We start from the raw sequence: 23,047 nt of genomic DNA, 5'->3' as shown, positions 1-23,047 counted from the left end.
ATAGTAACTATTTCTGGCTAATCTTTCCAACATTTGATCAATGAAAGGTAAGGGAAAGTGATCTTTTCTGGTGGCGTCATTTAATTTTCTATAATCAATACACACACGCCATCCTGTTACAGTCCTAGTAAGAATAAGCTCATTTTTCTCATTTGTAATGACAGTCATGCCACCCTTCTTAGACAGGAATTAGACCTGCATCTAGCAGTTTAATAATCTCTTTCTTAACTACATCTTGCATATTAGGATTTAGTCTTCATTGGCGTTGTACATACGTTTTATGACCTTCTTTCATAAGGATTTTATGTGTGCAATACGAAGGACTTATTCCTTTAATATCATGAATCTTCCATGCAATGGCTGGTTTATGGGCTTTCAACACAGAAATGAGTTGTGATTTCTCATTTTCAGTAAGAGAAGATGATATTATTACAGGTAATTCAGATTCACCATGTAAATAAGCGTATTCCAAATGGTTTGGAAGTGGCTTTAACTCTAATTTCGGAGGTTCTTCTATCGATGATTTGTATCGATATCTGTCTTCTTCTTTTAGCATTTGAATTTCTTCTGTTGTTGGTTCATATCCATTAGCTATAAGTGTAGCTAACATTTCAGCTTCATCAATTGGTTCATTACCTTCTCCTAAAGAACATTCTCCTGTTCCTTGTAATTCTGGAAATTCTTCTAATAATTCTGCATGTGCATCTATAGTTTGAATATAATAACATGTATCATCTGCAGATTGTGGTTGTTGCATTGCTCTATCAACTGAAAAGGTAACACTCTCATCCTCTATACTTAGGATCAATTTCTTACCGAACACGTCTATCATTGCTTTAGCCGTGTTTAAGAATGGTCTTCCTAATATGAGAGGAACTTGAGAATCTTCTTCCATGTCCAGAACAACAAAATCTACTGGAAATACTAAAGTACCAACTTTAACTAGCATGTTCTCCATTATCCCTCTAGGATATTTTATTGATCTATCGGCTAGTTGTATGCTTATTCTAGTTGGTTTCAATTCTCCAAGGTCTAGTTTAGCGTATAGTGAATACGGCATTAGATTTATACTAGCACCTAAGTCTGCCAATGCTTCTATTGAACTAAGACTACCCAGAAAACATGGAATTGTGAAACTTCCTGGATCAGATAGTTTTTCTGGTATCTTATTCAACAGCACTGCTGAACAATTAGCATTCATAGTAACAGCCGAGAGTTCTTCCATTTTCTTTCTATTTGAGATTAGATCTTTCAAGAATTTAGCATATCTAGGCATTCCTGAAATCACATCAATGAAAGGAAGATTTACATTTATCTGTTTAAACATATCCAAGAATTTGGATTGCTCGGCTTCATGTTTCTCTTTCTTCATTTTACTCGGGTAAGGAAGTGGTGGTTGGTATGGTTTAACATAAGGTTTAGCCTTAACTGTGTTATCTTCATTAACCTTTTCAACTACCGGTTCTTTTTCCTTATCTTGATTAGGTTGGGGTTCTTGTGGAGTAGGAATAGCTTCATCAGAAGTTACAGGTATTTCAGGTGGTTTAAGTGTTGTACCACTTCTTGTGGTAATGGCTTTAGCTGTTTCATTCCGGGGGTTAGCATTTGTATCACTAGGTAGACTTCCCGGTTTTCTTTCACCTATTAACCTTGCTAGGTTACTTACTTCTTGTTCCAGATTTTGAATAGAAGCTTGTTGATTTCTAAATGCTTGAGCATTTTGTTCATTAGTTTGTTTCTGAGATGTGAAAAACTGCGTTTGAGTTTCAACTAGCTTCGTCATCATATCTTCTAAATTCGGCTTTTTATAATCGGTTTGTTGTGGTGGTTTGTTTTGAAAATTAGGTCTTTGCTGGTTGTAAGTATTATTGGATACTTGTTGATTGCTAGGACCTTGTTGGTTGTTGTATGGAATATTTCTGTTATAATTCTGGTTTTGATTGTAAATCGGTCTTGGCGGTTGATAATTATTCTGATAATTATTTCCAGACCTTTGGTTTATGTATGAAATATTCTCTCTTTGTTCCATTGTTAATTCAATACTGAGACAATCTTTTGTCAAATGTGGTCCTCCACACTGCTCACAACTAATTCGTATTGAGTGAATATCTTTAGTCATCTTTTCCATTCGTCTCTCGACAGCATCTATCTTTGCGGAAATGGAATCTAAGTAATGGCTAGAATCGGCTCTAGCTGCTTTAGATGATCTAACGATATCTTTTTCTTGGTGCCACTCATGTGAGTGGGAAGCAGTGTTATCAATAATTTTGTAAGCATCAGTTTCGGTTTTTTTCATAATAGAACCACCAGCTGCTATATCTATGTCTTTCCTTGTAGTGATGTCGCATCCTTGGTAGAATATTTGTACTATTTGACAGGTGTCTAAACCATGTTGCGGACATCCTCTTAACAACTTTCCAAATCTAGTCCACGCCTCATATAGAGTTTCATTTGGCTTCTGTGTGAACGTAACAATTTCTCCTTGAAGTCTTACGGCTTTAGATGCCGGAAAGAATTGTTTAAGAAATTTTTCAACTAAAACGTCCCATGTATCAATCGCCCCTTCAGGTAACGATTCCAACCAATTTTTGGCTTCTCCCTTTAAAGTCCAGGGAAATAACATGAGATATATCTGCTCATCCTCCACTTCTCGGATTTTAAATAGTGTGCAGATCCTATTAAAGGTACGTAGATGTTCATTTGGATCTTCCTTCGGCGCACCACTAAATTGGCATTGATTCATGTGTAGAATTTTTCCTTTGATTTCATAATCTGGCGCATTAATGTTTGGATGAGTAATTGCGTGACCTTGGCCAGTGCGTTTAGCTCTCATTCGGTCTTCCATACTTAATGGTTCTGTTACTTCCATAATTGAATTTGTTGAATCGGAATCACTAGAGGATTCTGATTTTATGGTTCGTTCCTCAACAATCTCTGTTTGAATGATTGGTGGTTCCGGAGGAAAGTTTAGTGGTTCAGGATCTACGAATCGTTCCTGAATATTCTCCGGATTCTCAATTGTGAGGTCGGGTTCAAAAAATGGATTATCGGAAATTTGAACTGGAGTACTTGGTCGACTGGATGACGATTCTAAAGAAAAATCAACGGTGGTAATATTTGCTAAATGTCTTGATCTAGTTACAGGTGGTGAACGTACAAAAGGTGGTGAACGTCTTGCTCGGTGCATTCACTGAATATCTTATTAGTTTTTAAAAGGAAAGAAAAATTATAATAAGTTATCCAATCAATAGACTTTTCTGATTTTGCCCACGTTTCGAATAGCCAAAAGATGCAGCAGAGGGGCAGGATTCGTTTGGTCTCAATATAATTGAGGACTGTTTGGCTCCAATAACCCGGTCCACGTACAAATCCAACTATTACTACGAACCAGAAAATTTTGATGTCTATCAATTTAACCACTTAAAATAAATTTTTGTAATTTTAAGAAAATTAGATAAGAAGTAGAATAAAAATCTATGTCCTAAAACTAGAATAGCGAGAAATAAGAAAGAAAAAGAGCGTGTCGGAAAAAGGTCAAAAAAGAAAAATGGTTGAAAAATAAAAGGTGACGGAAAAATAAAAGAAACTTATAACACTTAAAAACACTTGACTAACCTAACCTTATTACTACAACTAACTTAAAATTATAATCGCAAATTGAGATTACTAATTGGAATGATAATTGATACATAGAAAAAAGTCGTCTAAAAATATTAAAGCTTACAGGAAAAACTAAATCCCGAATGGAAATAACTTAAAAAGAAACTAAAACTTAAAAAGGCGTCGCAAAATTCTAAAGTACCTAAATCTTAGTCTAAAGAAAAAGCACTTAAGGAATTCTACGGCAAAGCCTAAAAATCTAGAAGTAAAAATAACTATGGCAAAAACTAAGTTTAAAACTAAATATGAGCTAAAAATACAAATATTACGCTAAAACGATTAAAAAGGGACAAAATATAAAAATATACAAAAAGTTGTAAAAATACAATTTTTATAAAAATATTATTTTTATATTATTTATTTATTAAAACTATTAATTTTACAATTTAATTAAACTAATTTAACTAAAATATAAATTAAATAAAAAGTAAAACTAATTATAATAATAATAATTAACTAGGGTTAATAATAATAATAATTAATAATTACCGGTAATTAAATGCAGATTAGGGTTTCTGTCGGTGTCAGGGTAGCTCCGCGAGTTGCGGTATTTCAAGCAGCAAACCCCGCGAGTCGCGAGGTTCCAAAATTCAACTCTGGTACAGTTTTAAATTTGACGCGTTTTTTTTTTGTTTTATATTTTTCTGTTTTAAAATCTAAATATTTATATAATAAAAACTTATATTTAAAAACTAAAATAAAAATAGAACTACTTTATAATTTTATAAATAAAAATCTTAAAGCTAGATTTATATATATATATATATATATTTTTTCGGTTTTATATTTATAAAATATATTTATAAAATAAATTAAATAAAACTTATATTTTTACAAACTAAATAAACTTTATAAAACTTAAATATTTAACAAATCTTAAAAATATTTATATTTTTGTTTTTCTTTTTATATTTTTGAATAATTAAAAATGTATTTTTATAAAAACGAATTTTAATAAAAGAAACTAAAAATCTTTTTTTTTTATAGCGATACTTCCGGCTTTTAAGCTAGATTGTTCCCCGGCAGCGGCGCCAAAAATAACTTGATGTTACGCGAGGTGTATATAAAATAGCTATTATATTTTAGCAGAAAATACTATTAAATACGATACAATTTTACACAAGATATTTATTTATTTAGAGAATGGATATACTTAAACCTTGCTACAACACTTATAGGCAGTGTACCTAATCGTACAGTAGTGTAGTTTTTAGTAAGTCCGGTTCGTTCCACAGGGAAAATCTTTAAACAAAGCTTAACGCTATATTAGTTTACTTTTATAAAAATACAAATATATATATAAGTAATATTATTATTATAAAGGGGGGTTTTTACCGTTTAATGACCGGTTTGTCGATTTTAAAACTTTAGTCGCAGTTAAAACCAAATGTAAAATATTAAAAATAAATACAAGACTTAAATTAAAGCGTAACGTAAATAACGATAATGAAATTGCGAATAATGAAAGTGCGATAATTAAAAAGTACGATAATTAAAAGTGCAATTAAATACAATAACAATAAAAATGCGATAATTAGAAGTGCAATTAAATATAAAATAAAGAAAATTAAATATGAAATAAAAGAATTATGCTTATTTAAACTTCCGTAATCATGATGTTTGACGTGTTGATTTTAGTTTTATGCCCATGGGTTAATTGTCCTTTGTCCTGGATTATTTAATATGTCCGTCTGGTTTTTGTCCATAACAGTCCATCAGTCATAAATATAAAGTGCGAGTATCCTCGTCAAATTATCCTTATACCCGAAGTTAAATATTCCAAGTAATTGGGGACTTAAACTGTAACAAGATTTTAATACTTTGTTTAATAATTACACCAGGATGTCGACTGAGTGTAACCCAAGGTTTTAATATTTTGTTATCAATTATACCAAGTGTCCTTGTACATAATTTCACCCCTGTTTTAATTATTCTAGTGGCTATTAATCCATTCCCGTGTCCGGTTAAATGAATGATTATTCGTACATATAAATACCCCGCCCATCGTGTCCGATCGAGTGTATATGGTAATTTATAGGGACGCCCAATTGTAAATCTTTATATTAACATTAACAAACTATCATTTAGTTAAATAAATATAAAGCCCATTAATAGCCCATAGTCTAATTTCCACAAGTGTCGTTCTTTTGTCCAAACCCCAATTATGGTACAAAGCCCAATTACCCAATTTTAGTAATTAGCCCAACATCATGATTACTTCGGATTAAATAAGCGTAATAATAACTTAGCTACGAGACATTAAATTAAAAAGGTTGAACATAACTTACAATGATTAAAAATAGCGTAGCGTTACACGGACAGAATTTCGACTTACACCCTTACAACATTTGCTAACATACCCTTATTATTAGGATTAAAATTAAAATTAAAATTAAAATTAAAATTAAAATATAAATATTTACGTATAGATATAGAGAGGATGGATATATATGTTGGTTTTTGCGATCATAATTCGTTTGCTTTTATAGGGAGTTTCAGAATTTGGGGCTCCGCGACTCGCGGCATTTTTTGCCTTCAAACTCCGCGAGTCGCGGAGTTTGTAAATACAGCTCACTCCATTTTGGCTCTTTGTTTACCGACGGTTTATTATTATTTTTATAATATATAAATAATTATAAGAATTATTTAAATATTATATTATATTTATGTGCATAGTTGACTTGTAATTTTTACTCCGTTGCGTCGAGCGTTGAGAGTTGACTCATGTCCCGGTTCCGGATTTTCGAACGTCCTTGCGTACAATTTAATATCTTGTACTTTGCGTTTTGAATCTTGTACTCTTGTAATTTCGAGACGTTTCTTATCAATAATTGGAACCTCTTTGATTGTCTTTTGTACTTTTGAGCTTTTTGGTCGTTTGCATCTTCAATTCGTCGAATCTGTCTTTTGTCTTCACCTTTTATTATTTAAACGAATATCACTTGTAAATAGAACAATTGAAACTAAAAGCTTGTCTTTCTTGAGGAATAATGCTATGAAATATATGTTCGTTTTTAGCATTATCAGGATAAAAGAACGACACTTGTGGAAATTAATGGGCTTTATATTAACTAAATGATACCTCGTTAATTTAATATATAGACTTATAATTTGTACTATGGGCTATTAATGGGCTTTATATTAACTAAATGATACCTCGTTAATTTAATATATAGACTTATAATTTGACATATTTATATATAACCACATACGCTTGACTGGGTACGGTGGGCGGGATATCTATAAATACCCATAATTATTCATTTGACCGGACACGAGGATGGATTAATAATTAATAGACTCATTGAAACAGGGGTGGATTACATTCATGGGTAATTGGTGTAATTGTTAACAAAGTAGTAAAATATTGGATTACACGCAGTCGATAACCTGGTGTATTCATTAAACAAAGTATTAAGACCTTGTTACAGTTCGAATCCCCAATTAGCTGGAATATTTGACTTCGGGTATATGGATAATTTGACGAAGACTCTCGTACTTTATATTTATGACTGATGGACTATTATGGACAAAACCGTATGGACATATCAAACATTCCAGGACAAAGGACAATTAACCCATGGTACTAAACTAAAAACAATACGTCAAACATCATGATTACGGAAGTTTAAATAAGCATAATTCCTTTATTTCATATTTCATCGGACTTTTATTTACTGTCATTATATTTAATTGCACTTTTAATTATCGTACTTTTTAATTATCGCAATTTTATTTATTGTCATTTTATTTATCGCACTTTTATTATTGTCATTTACATTACGCTTTAAATTAAGTTTTATTTTTAATATTTTACATTAGGTTTTAACTGCGACTAAAGTTTTAAAATCGACAAACCGGTCATTAAACGGTAAAAAACCCCCTTTTATAATAATAATATTACTTATATATATATTTATATTTATATTTATACAAATATAGTTTTAAAAATATAGCGTTAAACTTGGCTAGCTCCCTGTGGAACGAACCGGACTTACTAAAAACTACACTACTGTACGATTAGGTACACTGCCTATAAGTGTTGTAGCAAGGTTTAGGTATATCCACTCTATAAATAAATAAATAACTTGTGTAAAATTGTATCGTTTTTAATAGTATTTCCTAGTAAAATATAAGCTATTTCGTATACACCTCTACGCATATTAATTATGCCCTTCGTCTTAAATGGTATAAGCGATCTCTTCATTGTTCTGAAACGAAATGGGTTAGAACATTAAAGGTGATACATGGTAAAAATATTGGTTTAAATGGCTATAACTTTAGCGGTGTATGGAGTTCTATAATTGGCGTTATAGAGCACCTCAAATCATTAAACTTGCTGCCTAGAATTCCTGTCTGTTGGTTCATTGGAAATGAGGAGCACACTAGTTTTGGGAATAATACTTGGTTAGGGCCTCTTCCTATGAAATATAGATTTAATCGCTTATTTAGATTAGATTCCAATCCCAATTGTATGGTTAGTGAGAGGCTAGTTGGATAAAATATTAGGTGGTCATGGAGACGTGTTCCTTCAAGCACTTGCCTTTTGGATTCTTTAACAAATGAACTTGATGATATAACTATCTCGAATGCTGAAGATAAATGGGTATGGTGTATTGTTGGATCCTAGATCTACATGAACATGATGAATCTGAAGGATAACCACATGAGAGACAAGAAAGTGTGTGTAAAATTAGAGAATTCTATTTCACGACTTCATTTGACACATTATAAATCGGTAGCTATCATTGGTTTCTAGGGGGCCCTAGGTCCTTTATATATCCCTAATCTAAAGGACCTCTTTGGAGTATGAATGACTCATTCCTAGGATTCTAACAATCTTCCCTCATGAGGTAATCATACTTCCAAACGAATACTTCATAGATACATACAAAATTACATGAAAGAAACATGCTATTTCTAAGTAGCTCCCCTCACGAATCTTGCATGGCCGTTGAAGTAGATAATGAATCATGAAATTCTTCTACCTTCAATGGTCTTTGAGTTTGCACAACGGAATGCACATAAACTTTACATTCTTCGTAGCATCACTTCATGTGGTTGTGACATTTCGAATTCTTGGAAATTCTCCCCTCAAGGAATATAGACTTGATGAAAGATCCTCTTCGAATACATAACTCACCTCCAACACTTTCCTTGATTAGTAAGCTCGAAAAATTTGGAAAACACCCATCCAAAGTATATGGAGCACACATTGAACCTTATAGATCGTTGGCTCCTTCGAAGTTCCTAAAGTCTCAAATACTCCCCCAAGGATGTGGAAGTCTCTTTTTGTTTTCTTTTGCTCACTCGTCAAATAAGTAACGCTTTGACTTTGTCATTTTAAAGAACGAGTCCTATACCGTACATCGATTGAAGTCATAGTCGAATAATCACTTAACTTTGATTATGAAGCGCCTTCAATTTGTAGAAAACCCCCTTGATACGAGTATGGGCACAAGTTTCTTTCACCTGTAAGAAATCGTTCATGAACGCTCAAGATTGTAATTGTAAATACCAATCTTCATCTTTAACTCCCCATAAGATGTGGGCTTTTTGTTGAATCGTTCTTTGCTTCACATCAAATCAAACAATAACTCGAACATACGTATATCAACTATATACATATCTCCCACACAATGATGCTTGCATGAAATAAAAGCTTCATTGTAACAAATGGTTGATCTAATCGGCAAAAGTATCAACTTTAGTTAGCCTCCGTTAGCCGTCGTTAGTTGATTTGCACTAGTCCATTAGGTATTTAACGAGAAATAGTCAGTTGTCCTTATGTTTGCACTTGCTGAAAATATTTCCACTGGAGGTCCTAATTCCATGCAAAAGGTAGTTCTGACCGGGACTAAAATTAGAAAATATCCTTGTTGGGCTTAGAATAGATTCGGACAACCTAATAAAGAATAATACTAGCCTACTTCGTATGACCCATTTTCATATTCATGTTGGGCCAGAAGAGGTTTATATCCATACACTGGAGCTTGTTGGGCCATCTTTGAAATGTCCCGTTCTTATTGATTAAAAACGTTCCGTATTAATTGATTTCGTTGCGAGGTTTTGACCTCTATATGAGACGTTTTTCAAAGACTGCATTCATTTTTAAAACAAACCATAACCTTTATTTCATAAATAAAGGTTTAAAAAGCTTTACGTAGATTATCAAATAATGATAATCTAAAATATCCTGTTTACACACGACCATTACATAATGGTTTACAATACAAATATGTTACAACAAAATAAGTTTCTTGAATGCAGTTTTTACACAATATCATACAAGCATGGACTCCAAATCTCGTCCTTATTTAAGTATGCGACAGCGGAAGCTCTTAATAATCACCTGAGAATAAACATGCTTAAAACGTCAACAAAAATGTTGGTGAGTTATAGGTTTAACCTATATATATCAAATCATAATAATAGACCACAAGATTTCATATTTCAATACACATCCCATACATAGAGATAAAAATCATTCATATGGTGAACACCTGGTAACCGACATTAACAAGATGCATATATAAGAATATCCCCATCATTCCGGGACACCCTTCGGATATGATATAAATTTCGAAGTACTAAAGCATCCGGTACTTTGGATGGGGTTTGTTAGGCCCAATAGATCTATCTTTAGGATTCGCGTCAATTAGGGTGTCTGTTCCCTAATTCTTAGATTACCAGACTTAATAAAAAGGGGCATATTCGATTTTGATAATTCAACCATAGAATGTAGTTTCACGTACTTGTGTCTATTTTGTAAATCATTTATAAAACCTGCATGTATTCTCATCCCAAAAATATTAGATTTTAAAAGTGGGACTATAACTCACTTTCACAGATTTTTTTACTTCGTCGGGAAGTAAGACTTGGCCACTGGTTGATTCACGAACCTATAACAATATATACATATATATCAAAGTATGTTCAAAATATATTTACAACACTTTTAATATATTTTGATGTTTTAAGTTTATTTAGTCAGCTGTCCTCGTTAGTAACCTACAACTAGTTGTCCACAGTTAGATGTACAGAAATAAATCAATAAATATTATCTTGAATCAATCCACGACCCAGTGTATACGTATCTCAGTATTGATCACAACTCAAACTATATATATTTTGGAATCAACCTCAACCCTGTATAGCTAACTCCAACATTCACATATAGAGTGTCTATGGTTGTTCCAAAATATATATAGATGTGTCGACATGATAGGTCGAAACATTGTATACGTGTCTATGGTATCTCAAGATTACATAATATACAATACAAGTTGATTAAGTTATGGTTGGAATAGATTTGTTACCAATTTTCACGTAGTTAAAATGAGAAAAATTATCCAATCTTGTTTTACCCATAACTTCTTCATTTTAAATCCGTTTTGAGTGAATCAAATTGCTATGGTTTCATATTGAACTCTATTTTATGAATCTAAACAGAAAAAATATAGGTTTATAGTCGGAAAAATAAGTTACAAGTCGTTTTTGTAAAGGTAGTCATTTCAGTCGAAAGAACGACGTCTAGATGACCATTTTAGAAAACATACTTCCACTTTGAGTTTAACCATAATTTTTGGATATAGTTTCATGTTCATAATAAAAATCATTTTCTCAGAATAACAACTTTTAAATCAAAGTTTATCATAGTTTTTAATTAACTAACCCAAAACAGCCCGCGGTGTTACTACGACGGCGTAAATCCGGTTTTACGGTGTTTTTCGTGTTTCCAGGTTTTAAATCATTAAGTTAGCATATCATATAGATATAGAACATGTGTTTAGTTAATTTTAAAAGTCAAGTTAGAAGGATTAACTTTTATTTGCGAACAAGTTTAGAATTAACTAAACTATGTTCTAGTGATTACGAGTTTAAACCTTCGAATAAGATAGTTTTATATATATGAATCGAATGATGTTATGAACATCATTACTACCTCAAGTTTAGTAGGTAAACCTACTGGAAGAGAGAAAAATGGATCTAGCTTCAACGGATCCTTGGATGGCTCGAAGTTCTTGAAGCAGAATCATGACACGAAAACAAGTTCAAGTAAGATCATCACTTGAAATAAGATTGTTATAGTTATAGAAATTGAACCAAAGTTTGAATATGATTATTACCTTGTATTAGAATGATAACCTACTGTAAGAAACAAAGATTTCTTGAGGTTGGATGATCACCTTACAAGATTGAAAGTGAGCTAGCAAACTTGAAAGTATTCTTGATTTTTTTGTAACTAGAACTTGTAGAATATATGAAGAACACTTAGAACTTGAAGATAGAACTTGAGAGAGATCAATTAGATGAAGAAAATTGAAGAATGAAAGTGTTTTTAGGTGTTTTTGGTCATTGGTGTATGGATTAGATATAAAGGATATGTAATTTTGTTTTCATGTAAATAAGTCATGAATGATTACTCATATTTTTGTAATTTTATGAGATATTTCATGCTAGTTGTCAAATGATGGTTCCCACATGTATTAGGTGACTCACATGGGCTTCTAAGAGCTGATCATTGGAGTGTATATACCAATAGTACATACATCTAAAAGCTGTGTATTGTACGAGTACGAATACGGGTGCATACGAGTAGAATTGTTGATGAAACTGAACGAGGATGTAATTGTAAGCATTTTTGTTTAGTAGAAGTATTTTGATAAGTGTATTGAAGTCTTTCAAAAGTGTATAAATACATATTAAAACACTACATGTATATACATTTTAACTGAGTCGTTAAGTCATCGTTAGTCGTTACATGTAAGTGTTGTTTTGAAACCTTTAGGTTAACGATCTCAATTAATGTTGTTAACCCATTGTTTATTATATCTAATGAGATGTTAAATTATTATATTATCATGATATTATGATATATTAATATATCTTAATATGATATATATACATTTAAATGTCGTTACAACGATAATCGTTACATATATGTCTCGTTTCGAAATCCTTAAGTTAGTAGTCTTGTTTATATGTATATAACTCATTGTTAATATACTTATGGAGATACTTACTTATCATAATCTCATGTTAACCATATGTATATCCATATATATATCGTCATGTCGTTTTTACAAGTTTTAACGTTCGTGAATCGCCGGTCAACTTGGGTGGTCAATTGTCTATATGAAACATATTTCAATTAATCAAGTCTTAACAAGTTTGATTGCTTAACATGTTGGAAACATTTAATCATGTAAATATCAATCTCAATTAATATATATAAACATGGAAAAGTTCTGGTCACTACAATCTTTGGATAATTTAGCCTTGTTCGGACAACTAGGCCAAATGTCATATATGAGGCCCAATAACAAACATACATGGATCTATCTTCGTATAGTAAAGCATCATCCGAATTGGAATTGCAAGTGTGTTAAGATTATTGCAGCTGTTCATACACAAGATTCAATGTCCGTATAACAAATTTGAAACAAAATCCAGTGTACAAGAAGTGTGTGAATAACATAATTTATATTAGCTTGTCGTCTGAATCTGAGTTCAAAGGCAGTAACTGTCATCTTCAACCTCTAATGAACATGAAATTTCAATTGAATCAATTGATGAAGAATTGAAGCTAGTCATCGAATGAAATCTGTTCAGCGTAGCTCTTTTGTCGACTTTGGGCGGTTTTCAACCGTTGTTGAATTTGGATGATCTTCTCGGTAGTTTCTTGTATAATCTCCGGACCCGTAATCTGTCTATCCCCCACTTCACTCCAACAAATTGGAGACCTGCACTTTCTACCATAAAGTGCTTCAAACGGCGCCATCTCAATGCTTGAATGGTAGCTGTTGTTGTAGGAAAATTCTGCTAACGGTAGATGTCGATCCCAACTGTTTCCGAAATCAATAACACATGATCGTAGCATGTCTTCAAGCGTTTGTATCATCCTTTCGCTCTGCCCATCAGTTTGTGGATGATCGGCAGTACTCATGTCTAGACGAGTTCCTAATGCTTGCTGTAATGTCTGCCAGAATCTTGAAATAAATCTGCCATCCCTATCAGAGATAATAGAGATTGGTATTCCATGTCTGGAGACGACTTCCTTCAAATACAGTCGTGCTAACTTCTCCATCTTGTCATCTTCTCTTATTGGCAGGAAGTGTGCTGATTTGGTGAGACGATCAACTATTACCCAAATAGTATCAAAACCACTTGCAGTCCTTGGCAATTTAGTGATGAAATCCATTGTAATGTTTTCCCATTTCCATTCTGGGATTTCGGGTTGTTGAAGTAGACCTGATGGTTTCTGATGCTCAGCTTTGACCTTAGAACACGTCAAACATTCTCCTACGTATTTAGCAACATCGGCTTTCATACCCGGCCACCAAAAATGTTTCTTGAGATCCTTGTACATCTTCCCCGTTCCAGGATGTATTGAGTATCTGGTTTTATGAGCTTCTCTAAGTACCATTTCTCTCATATCTCCAAATTTTGGTACCCAAATCCTTTCAGCCCTATACCGGGTTCCGTCTTCCCGAATATTAAGATGCTTCTCCGATCCTTTGGGTATTTCATCCTTTAAATTTCCTTCTTTTAAAACTCCTTGTTGCGCCTCCTTTATTTGAGTAGTAAGGTTATTATGAATCATTATATTCATAGATTTTACTCGAATGGGTTCTCTGTCCTTCCTGCTCAAGGCATCGGCTACCACATTTGCCTTCCCCGGGTGGTAACGAATCTCAAAGTCATAATCATTCAACAATTCAATCCACCTACGCTGCCTCATATTCAGTTGTTTCTGATTAAATATGTGTTGAAGACTTTTGTGGTCGGTATATATAATACTTTTGACCCCATATAAGTAGTGCCTCCAAGTCTTTAATGCAAAAACAACCGCGCCTAATTCCAAATCATGCGTCGTATAATTTTGTTCGTGAATCTTCAATTGTCTAGACGCATAAGCAATCACCTTCGTTCGTTGCATTAATACACAACCGAGACCTTGCTTTGATGCGTCACAATAAATCACAAAATCATCATTCCCTTCAGGCAATGACAATATAGGTGCCGTAGTTAGCTTTTTCTTCAATAACTGAAACTCTTTCTCTTGTTCATCATTCCATTCAAATTTCTTCCCTTTATGCGTTAATGCAGTCAAGGGTTTTGCTATTCTGGAAAAGTCTTGGATGAACCTTCTGTAGTAACCAGCTAGTCCTAAAAACTGGCGTATGTGTTTCGGAGTTTTTGGGATTTCCCACTTTTCAACAGTTTCTATCTTTGCCGGATCCACCTTAATACCTTCTTTGTTCACTATGTGACCGAGGAATTGAACTTCTTCCAACTAAAATGCACACTTTGAAAACTTAGCTTACAATTCTTCCTTCCTCAATACTTCTAACACCTTTCTCAAATGTTCACCGTGTTCTTGGTCATTCTTTGAGTAAATAAGTATGTCATCAATGAAAACAATGACAAACTTGTCAAGGTATGGTCCACACACTCAGTTCATAAGGTCCATGAACACAGCTGGTGCATTAGTTAAACCAAACGGCATGACCATAAACTCGTAATGACCGTAACGTGTTCTAAAAGCAGTCTTTGGAATATCATCTTCTTTCACCCGCATTTGATGATACCCGGAACGTAAGTCAATCTTTGAATAAACAGACGAGCCTTGTAGTTGATCAAATAAGTCGTCGATTCTCGGTAGTGGGTAGCGGTTCTTGATGGTAAGTTTGTTCAACTCTCGGTAGTCGATACACAACCTGAATGTACCATCTTTCTTCTTGACAAACAAAACAGGAGCTCCCCACGGTGATGTGCTTGGTCGAATGAAACCACGCTCTAAAAGTTCTTGTAATTGGCTTTGCAGTTCTTTCATCTCGCTGGGTGTGAGTCTGTAAGGAGTACGAGCTATTGGTGCAGCTCCTGGTACAAGATCTATTTGAAATTCAACGGATCGATGTGGGGGTAATCCCGGTAATTCTTTCGGAAATACATCGGGAAATTCTTTTGCAATGGGAACATCATTGATGCTCTTTTCTTCAGTTTGTACTTTCTCGACGTGTGCTAGAACAGCATAGCAACCTTTTCTTATTAGTTTTTGTGCCTTCAAATTACTAATAAGATGTAGCTTCGTGTTGCCCTTTTCTCCGTACACCATTAAGGGTTTTCCTTTTTCTCGTATAATGCGAATTGCATTTTTGTAACAAACGATCTCTGCTTTCACTTCTTTCAACCAGTCCATACCGATTATCACATCAAAACTCCCTAACTCTACTGGTATCAAATCGATCTTAAATGTTTCGCTAACCAGTTTAATTTCTCGATTCCGACATATATTATCTGCTGAAATTAATTTACCATTTGCTAATTCGAGTAAAATTTACTATCCAAAGGCGTCAATGGACAACTTAATTTAGCACAAAAATCTCTACTCTTATAGCTTCTATCTGCACCCGAATCAAATAAAACGTAAGCAGATTTATTGTCAATAAGAAACGTACCCGTAACAAGCTCCGGGTCTTCCTGTGCCTCTGCCGCATTAATATTGAAAACTCTTCCGCGGCCTTGTCCATTCGTGTTCTCCTGGTTCGGGCAATTTCTAATAATGTGGCCCGATTTTCCACATTTATAACAAACTACATTGGCATAACTTGCTCCGACACTACTTGCTCCGCCATTACTCGTTCCGACACCATTTGTTCCTTTCGTTCTATTAACCCCTGGTCCGTAGACCTCACACTTCGCCGCGCTATGACCATTTCTTTTACACTTGTTGCAAAATTTGGTGCAGAACCCCGAGTGATACTTTTCACACCTTTGGCATAGATGCTTCTGATTGTTGTTGTTGTTGCGGTTATTATTGTTGTTGGGATGATTGTTGTAGTTGCTGTTGTTGTTGTTGTTGTTGTTGTTGTTGTTGTTGGGCCGTTTGTTGTAGTTGCGATTGATGTTGCGATTGTTGGGATAATTGTTGCGATTATTGTTGTAATTGCTGTTGTTGTTGTATTGGTGATTCTTATCACCGTTTTCTTCCCACTTTCTTTTGACTTGCTTCACATTGGCCTCTTCAGCAGTCTGTTCTTTAATTCTTTCTTCAATCTGGTTCACTAGTTTGTGAGCCATTCTACATGCCTGTTGTATGGAGGCGGGCTCATGTGAACTTATATCTTCTTGGATTCTTTCCGGTAATCCTTTCACAAATGCGTCGATCTTCTCTTCCTCATCTTCGAAGGCTCCCGGACACAATAGGCACAATTCTGTGAATCGTCTTTTGTACGTGGTAATATCAAATCCTTGGGTTCGTAACCCTCTAAGTTCTATCTTGAGCTTATTGACCTCGGTTCTGGGACGGTACTTCTCGTTCATCAAGTGCTTGAATGCTGACCACGGTAGTGCGTACGCATCGTCTTGTCCCACTTGCTCTAGATAGGTATTCCACCATGTTAATGCAGAACCTGTGAAGGTATGCGTAGCGTACTTCACTTTGTCCTCTTCAGTACACTTACTTATGGTAAACACCGATTCGACCTTCTCGGTCCACCGTTTTAATCCGATCGGTCTTTCGGTTCCATCAAATTCCAAAGGTTTGCAGGCAGTGAATTCTTTGTAGGTGCATCCTACACGATTTCCTGTACTGCTAGATCCAATGTTATTGTTGGTATGTAGCGCAGCCTGTACTGCGGCTATGTTTGAAGCTAGAAAAGTACGGAATTCCTCTTCATTCATATTCACGGTGTGTCGAGTAGTCGGTGCCATTTCCTTCAAAATAGTTAAATGGAACAAGTTAATCATACAGAATATTAAGAGTAGTTAATAGTATTTTGTAGCATAATATGAACTCATTTATAAAAGCTTTTTCTTCATATTAGCGTTTTATAAGTTTAAATTCGGGTAGTACCTACCCGTTAAGTTCATACTTAGTAGCTAATATACAATTCAACTACTACAATTCTATATGAAAAACTGATTATAATAATATTTCGCGTTCAAACTTTTACACAATATTTTACAAACTTACAATATCGCTTATTTTACATATAGCATGAAATATAGCACACAATAAATTTGATACAAGATGGTTGTGAAGATAATTCTAGCTAGTACACAAGTCGTTCAGCAAAGGCAATAAAGACACGTAATTCATACGTCCAGAAACAAGTCATGCATTCTGGTTTTACTAGGATTACTTCCCATCCTTGGTCTTGTGGAACATAACCGTTATGGCCGTTGATAAGACAGCGTGTTGTAACGTCGTCAAAGGGACGAGGGTTACGTAATGTCCAACAGTCCCGTAACAATCTAAAAACCTCATTTCTTACCCCAATTACCGACTCCGTCACTTGTGGGAACGTTTTGTTTAATAGTTGTAGCCCGATGTTCTTGTTCTCACTTTGGTGAGAAGCGAACATTACTAATCCGTAAGCATAACATGCTTCTTTATGTTGCATGTTAGCCGCTTTTTTCTAAATCACGAAGTCCAATATTCGGATATATTGAGTCAAAATAATTTCTTAACCCATTGCGTAAAATAGCATTTGGGTTCCCCGCAATATATGCATCAAAGTAAACACATCGTAACTTATGGATTTCCCAATGTGATATCCCCCATCTTTCGAACGAAAGCCTTTTATAAACCAAGGCATTCTTGGAACGTTCTTCGAATGTCTTACAAACTGATCTCGCCTTAAATAGTTGTGCCGAAGAATTCTGACCAACTCTAGACAAGATTTCATCAATCATGTCTCCGGGTAGGTCTCTTAAAATATTGGGTTGTCTATCCATTTTGTGTTTTTATACTGTAAAATAGACAAGAGTTAGATTCATAAAAAAAATACTTATTAATACAAGCAATTTTTACATATATCATAAAGCATAAGCACACTATATTACTTATATTACACCACACGAATACAACTATCTTATTCCGACTCGCTTGTTTTTTCTTCTTCGGTTTTGGTTCGTTTTGCCAAGTTTCTAGGGATATATGATGTTCCCCTAATACGAGCCGTCGTTATCCACATTGGTTTAGAAAAACCTGGTGGTTTAGAGGTTCCCGGGTCATTGTTACAACTTAAGGACTTCGAGGGTTGACGATACATATAAAGTTCATCGGGGTTGGAATTAGATTTCTCTATTTTTATGCCCTTTCCCTTATTATTTTCTTTTGCCTTTTTAAATTCAGTTGGGGTAATTTCTATAACATCATCGGAATTCTCGTCGGAATCCGATTCATCGGAGAATTGGTAATCCTCCCAATATTTTGCTTCCTTGGCGGAAACACCATTGACCATAATTAACCTTGGTCGGTTGGTTGAGGATTTTCTTTTACTTAACCGTTTTATTATTTCCCCCACCGGTTTTATTTCTTCATCCGGTTCCGATTCTTCTTCCCGTTCCGACTCTTCTTCCGGTTCCTCTTCGGGAACTTGTGAATCAGTCCACGAATCATTCCAATTTACATTTGACTCTTCATTATTATTAGGTGAGTCAATGGGACTTGTTCTAGAGGTAGACATCTATCACATAATATCAAACGCGTTAAGAGATTAATATACCACATAATATTCACATGTTAAAAATATATAGTTTCCAACAAAATTTGTTAAGCAATCATTTTTCAAGTAAACACGGTCGAAGTCCAGACTCACTAATGCATCCTAAGAAACTAGATAAGACACACTAATGCAAAATTCTGGTTCTCTAAGACCAACGCTCGGATACCAACTGAAATGTCTCGTTCTTATTGATTAAAAACATTCCATATTAATTGATTTCGTTGCGAGGTTTTGACCTCTATATGAGACGTTTTTCAAAGACTGCATTCATTTTTAAAACAAACCATAACCTTTATTTCATAAATAAAGGTTTAACAAGCTTTACGTAGATTATCAAATAATGATAATCTAAAATATCCTGTTTACACACGACCATTACATAATGGTTTACAATACAAATATGTTACAACAAAATAAGTTTCTTGAATGCAGTTTTTACACAATATCATACAAGCATGGACTCCAAATCTCGTCCTTATTTAAGTATGCGACAGCGGAAGCTCTTAATAATCACCTGAGAATAAACATGCTTAAAACGTCAACAAAAATGTTGGTGAGTTATAGGTTTAACCTATATATATCAAATCATAATAATAGACCACAAGATTTCATATTTCAATACACATCCCATACATAGAGATAAAAATCATTCATATGGTGAACACCTGGTAACCGACATTAACAAGATGCATATATAAGAATATCCCCATCATTCCGGGACACCCTTCGGATATGATATAAATTTCGAAGTACTAAAGCATCCGGTACTTTGGATGGGGTTTGTTAGGCCCAATAGATCTATCTTTAGGATTCGCGTCAATTAGGGTGTATGTTCCCTAATTCTTAGATTACCAGACTTAATAAAAAGGGGCATATTCGATTTTGATAATTCAACCATAGAATGTAGTTTCACGTACTTGTGTCTATTTTGTAAATCATTTATAAAACCTGCATGTATTATCATCCCAAAAATATTAGATTTTAAAAGTGGGACTATAACTCACTTTCACAGATTTTTTTACTTCGTCGGGAAGTAAGACTTGGCCACTGGTTGATTCACGAACCTATAATAATATATACATATATATCAAAGTATGTTCAAAATATATTTACAACACTTTTAATATATTTTGATGTTTTAAGTTTATTAAGTCAGCTGTTCTCGTTAGTAACCTACAACTAGTTGTCCACAGTTAGATGTACAGAAATAAATCAATAAATATTATCTTGAATCAATCCACGACCCAGTGTATACGTATCTCAGTATTGATCACAACACAAACTATATATATTTTGGAATCAACCTCAACCCTGTATAGCTAACTCCAACATTCACATATAGAGTGTTTATGGTTGTTCCGAAATATATATAGATGTGTCGACATGATAGGTCGAAACATTGTATACGTGTCTATTGTATCTCAAGATTACATAATATACAATACAAGTTGATTAAGTTATGGTTGGAATAGATTTGTTACCAATTTTCACGTAGCTAAAATGAGAAAAATTATCCGGTCTTGTTTTACCCATAACTTCTTCATTTTAAATCCGTTTTGAGTGAATCAAATTGCTATGGTTTCATATTGAACTCTATTTTATGAATCTAAACAGAAAAAGTATAGGTTTATAGTCGGAAAAATAAGTTACAAGTCGTTTTTGTAAAGGTAGTCATTTCAGTCGAAAGAACGACGTCTAAATGACCATTTTAGAAAACATACTTCCACTTTGAGTTTAACCATAATTTTTGGATATAGTTTCATGTTCATAATAAAAATCATTTTCTCAGAATAACAACTTTTAAATCAAAGTTTATCATAGTTTTTAATTAACTAACCCAAAACAGCCCGCGGTGTTACTACGACGGCGTAAATCCGGTTTTACGGTGTTTTTCGTGTTTCCAGGTTTTAAATCATTAAGTTAGCATATCATATAGATATAGAACATGTGTTTAGTTAATTTTAAAAGTCAAGTTAGAAGGATTAACTTTTATTTGCGAACAAGTTTAGAATTAACTAAACTATGTTCTAGTGATTACGAGTTTAAACCTTCGAATAAGATAGTTTTATATATATGAATCGAATGATGTTATGAACATCATTACTACCTCAAGTTTAGTAGGTAAACCTACTGGAAGAGAGAAAATGGATCTAGCTTCAACGGATCCTTGGATGGCTCGAAGTTCTTGAAGCAGAATCATGACACGAAAACAAGTTCAAGTAAGATCATCACTTGAAATAAGATTGTTATAGTTATAGAAATTGAACCAAAGTTTGAATATTATTATTACCTTGTATTAGAATGATAACCTACTGTAAGAAACAAAGATTTCTTGAGGTTGGATGATCACCTTACAAGATTGAAAGTGAGCTAGCAAACTTGAAAGTATTCTTGATTTTTTTGTAACTAGAACTTGTAGAATATATGAAGAACACTTAGAACTTGAAGATAGAAATTGAGAGAGATCAATTAGATGAAGAAAATTGAAGAATGAAAGTGTTTGTAGGTGTTTTTGGTCATTGGTGTATGGATTAGATATAAAGGATATGTAATTTTGTTTTCATGTAAATAAGTCATGAATGATTACTCATATTTTTGTAATTTTATGAGATATTTCATGCTAGTTGCCAAATGATGGTTCCCACATGTGTTAGGTGACTCACATGGGCTGCTAAGAGCTGATCATTGGAGTGTATATACCAATAGTACATACATCTAAAAGCTGTGTATTGTACGAGTACGAATACGGGTGCATACGAGTAGAATTGTTGATGAAACTGAACGAGGATGTAATTGTAAGCATTTTTGTTTAGTAGAAGTATTTTGATAAGTGTATTGAAGTCTTTCAAAAGTGTATAAATACATATTAAAACACTACATGTATATACATTTTAACTGAGTCGTTAAGTCATCGTTAGTCGTTACATGTAAGTGTTGTTTTGAAACCTTTAGGTTAACGATCTCAATTAATGTTGTTAACCCATTGTTTATTATATCTAATGAGATGTTAAATTATTATATTATCATGATATTATGATATATTAATATATCTTAATATGATATATATACATTTAAATGTCGTTACAACGATAATCGTTACATATATGTCTCGTTTCGAAATCCTTAAGTTAGTAGTCTTGTTTATATGTATATAACTCATTGTTAATATACTTATGGAGATACTTACTTATCATAATCTCATGTTAACCATATGTATATCCATATATATATCGTCATGTCGTTTTTACAAGTTTTAACGTTCGTGAATCGCCGGTCAACTTGGGTGGTCAATTGTCTATATGAAACATATTTCAATTAATCAAGTCTTAACAAGTTTGATTGCTTAACATGTTGGAAACATTTAATCATGTAAATATCAATCTCAATTAATATATATAAACATGGAAAAGTTCGGGTCACTACAATCTTTGGATAATTTAGCCTTGTTCGGACAACTAGGCCAAATGTCATATATGAGGCCCAATAACAAACATACATGGATCTATCTTCGTATAGTAAAGCATCATCCGAATTGGAATTGCAAGTGTGTCAAGATTATTGCAGCTGTTCATACACAAGATTCAATGTCCGTATAACAAATTTGAAACAAAATCCAGTGTACAAGAAGTGTGTGAATAACATAATTTATATTAGCTTGTCGTCTGAATCTGAGTTCAAAGGCAGTAACTGTCATCTTCAACCTCTAATGAACATGAAATTTCAATTGAATCAATTGATGAAGAATTGAAGCTAGTCATCGAATGAAATCTGTTCAACGAGCTTCAATTAACAGTTTTTCTGAAGTATTCTTAGCCAAAACTTCAACAAATCAGATTGGATTGATTATCAGTGTTGAACTTCGTCTTTTG

This window comes from Rutidosis leptorrhynchoides, chromosome 1 (genome assembly GCF_046630445.1).
Source record: "Rutidosis leptorrhynchoides isolate AG116_Rl617_1_P2 chromosome 1, CSIRO_AGI_Rlap_v1, whole genome shotgun sequence".
NCBI classification, from domain to species: domain Eukaryota; kingdom Viridiplantae; phylum Streptophyta; class Magnoliopsida; order Asterales; family Asteraceae; genus Rutidosis; species Rutidosis leptorrhynchoides.
This window is presented reverse-complemented; position numbering follows the sequence as displayed.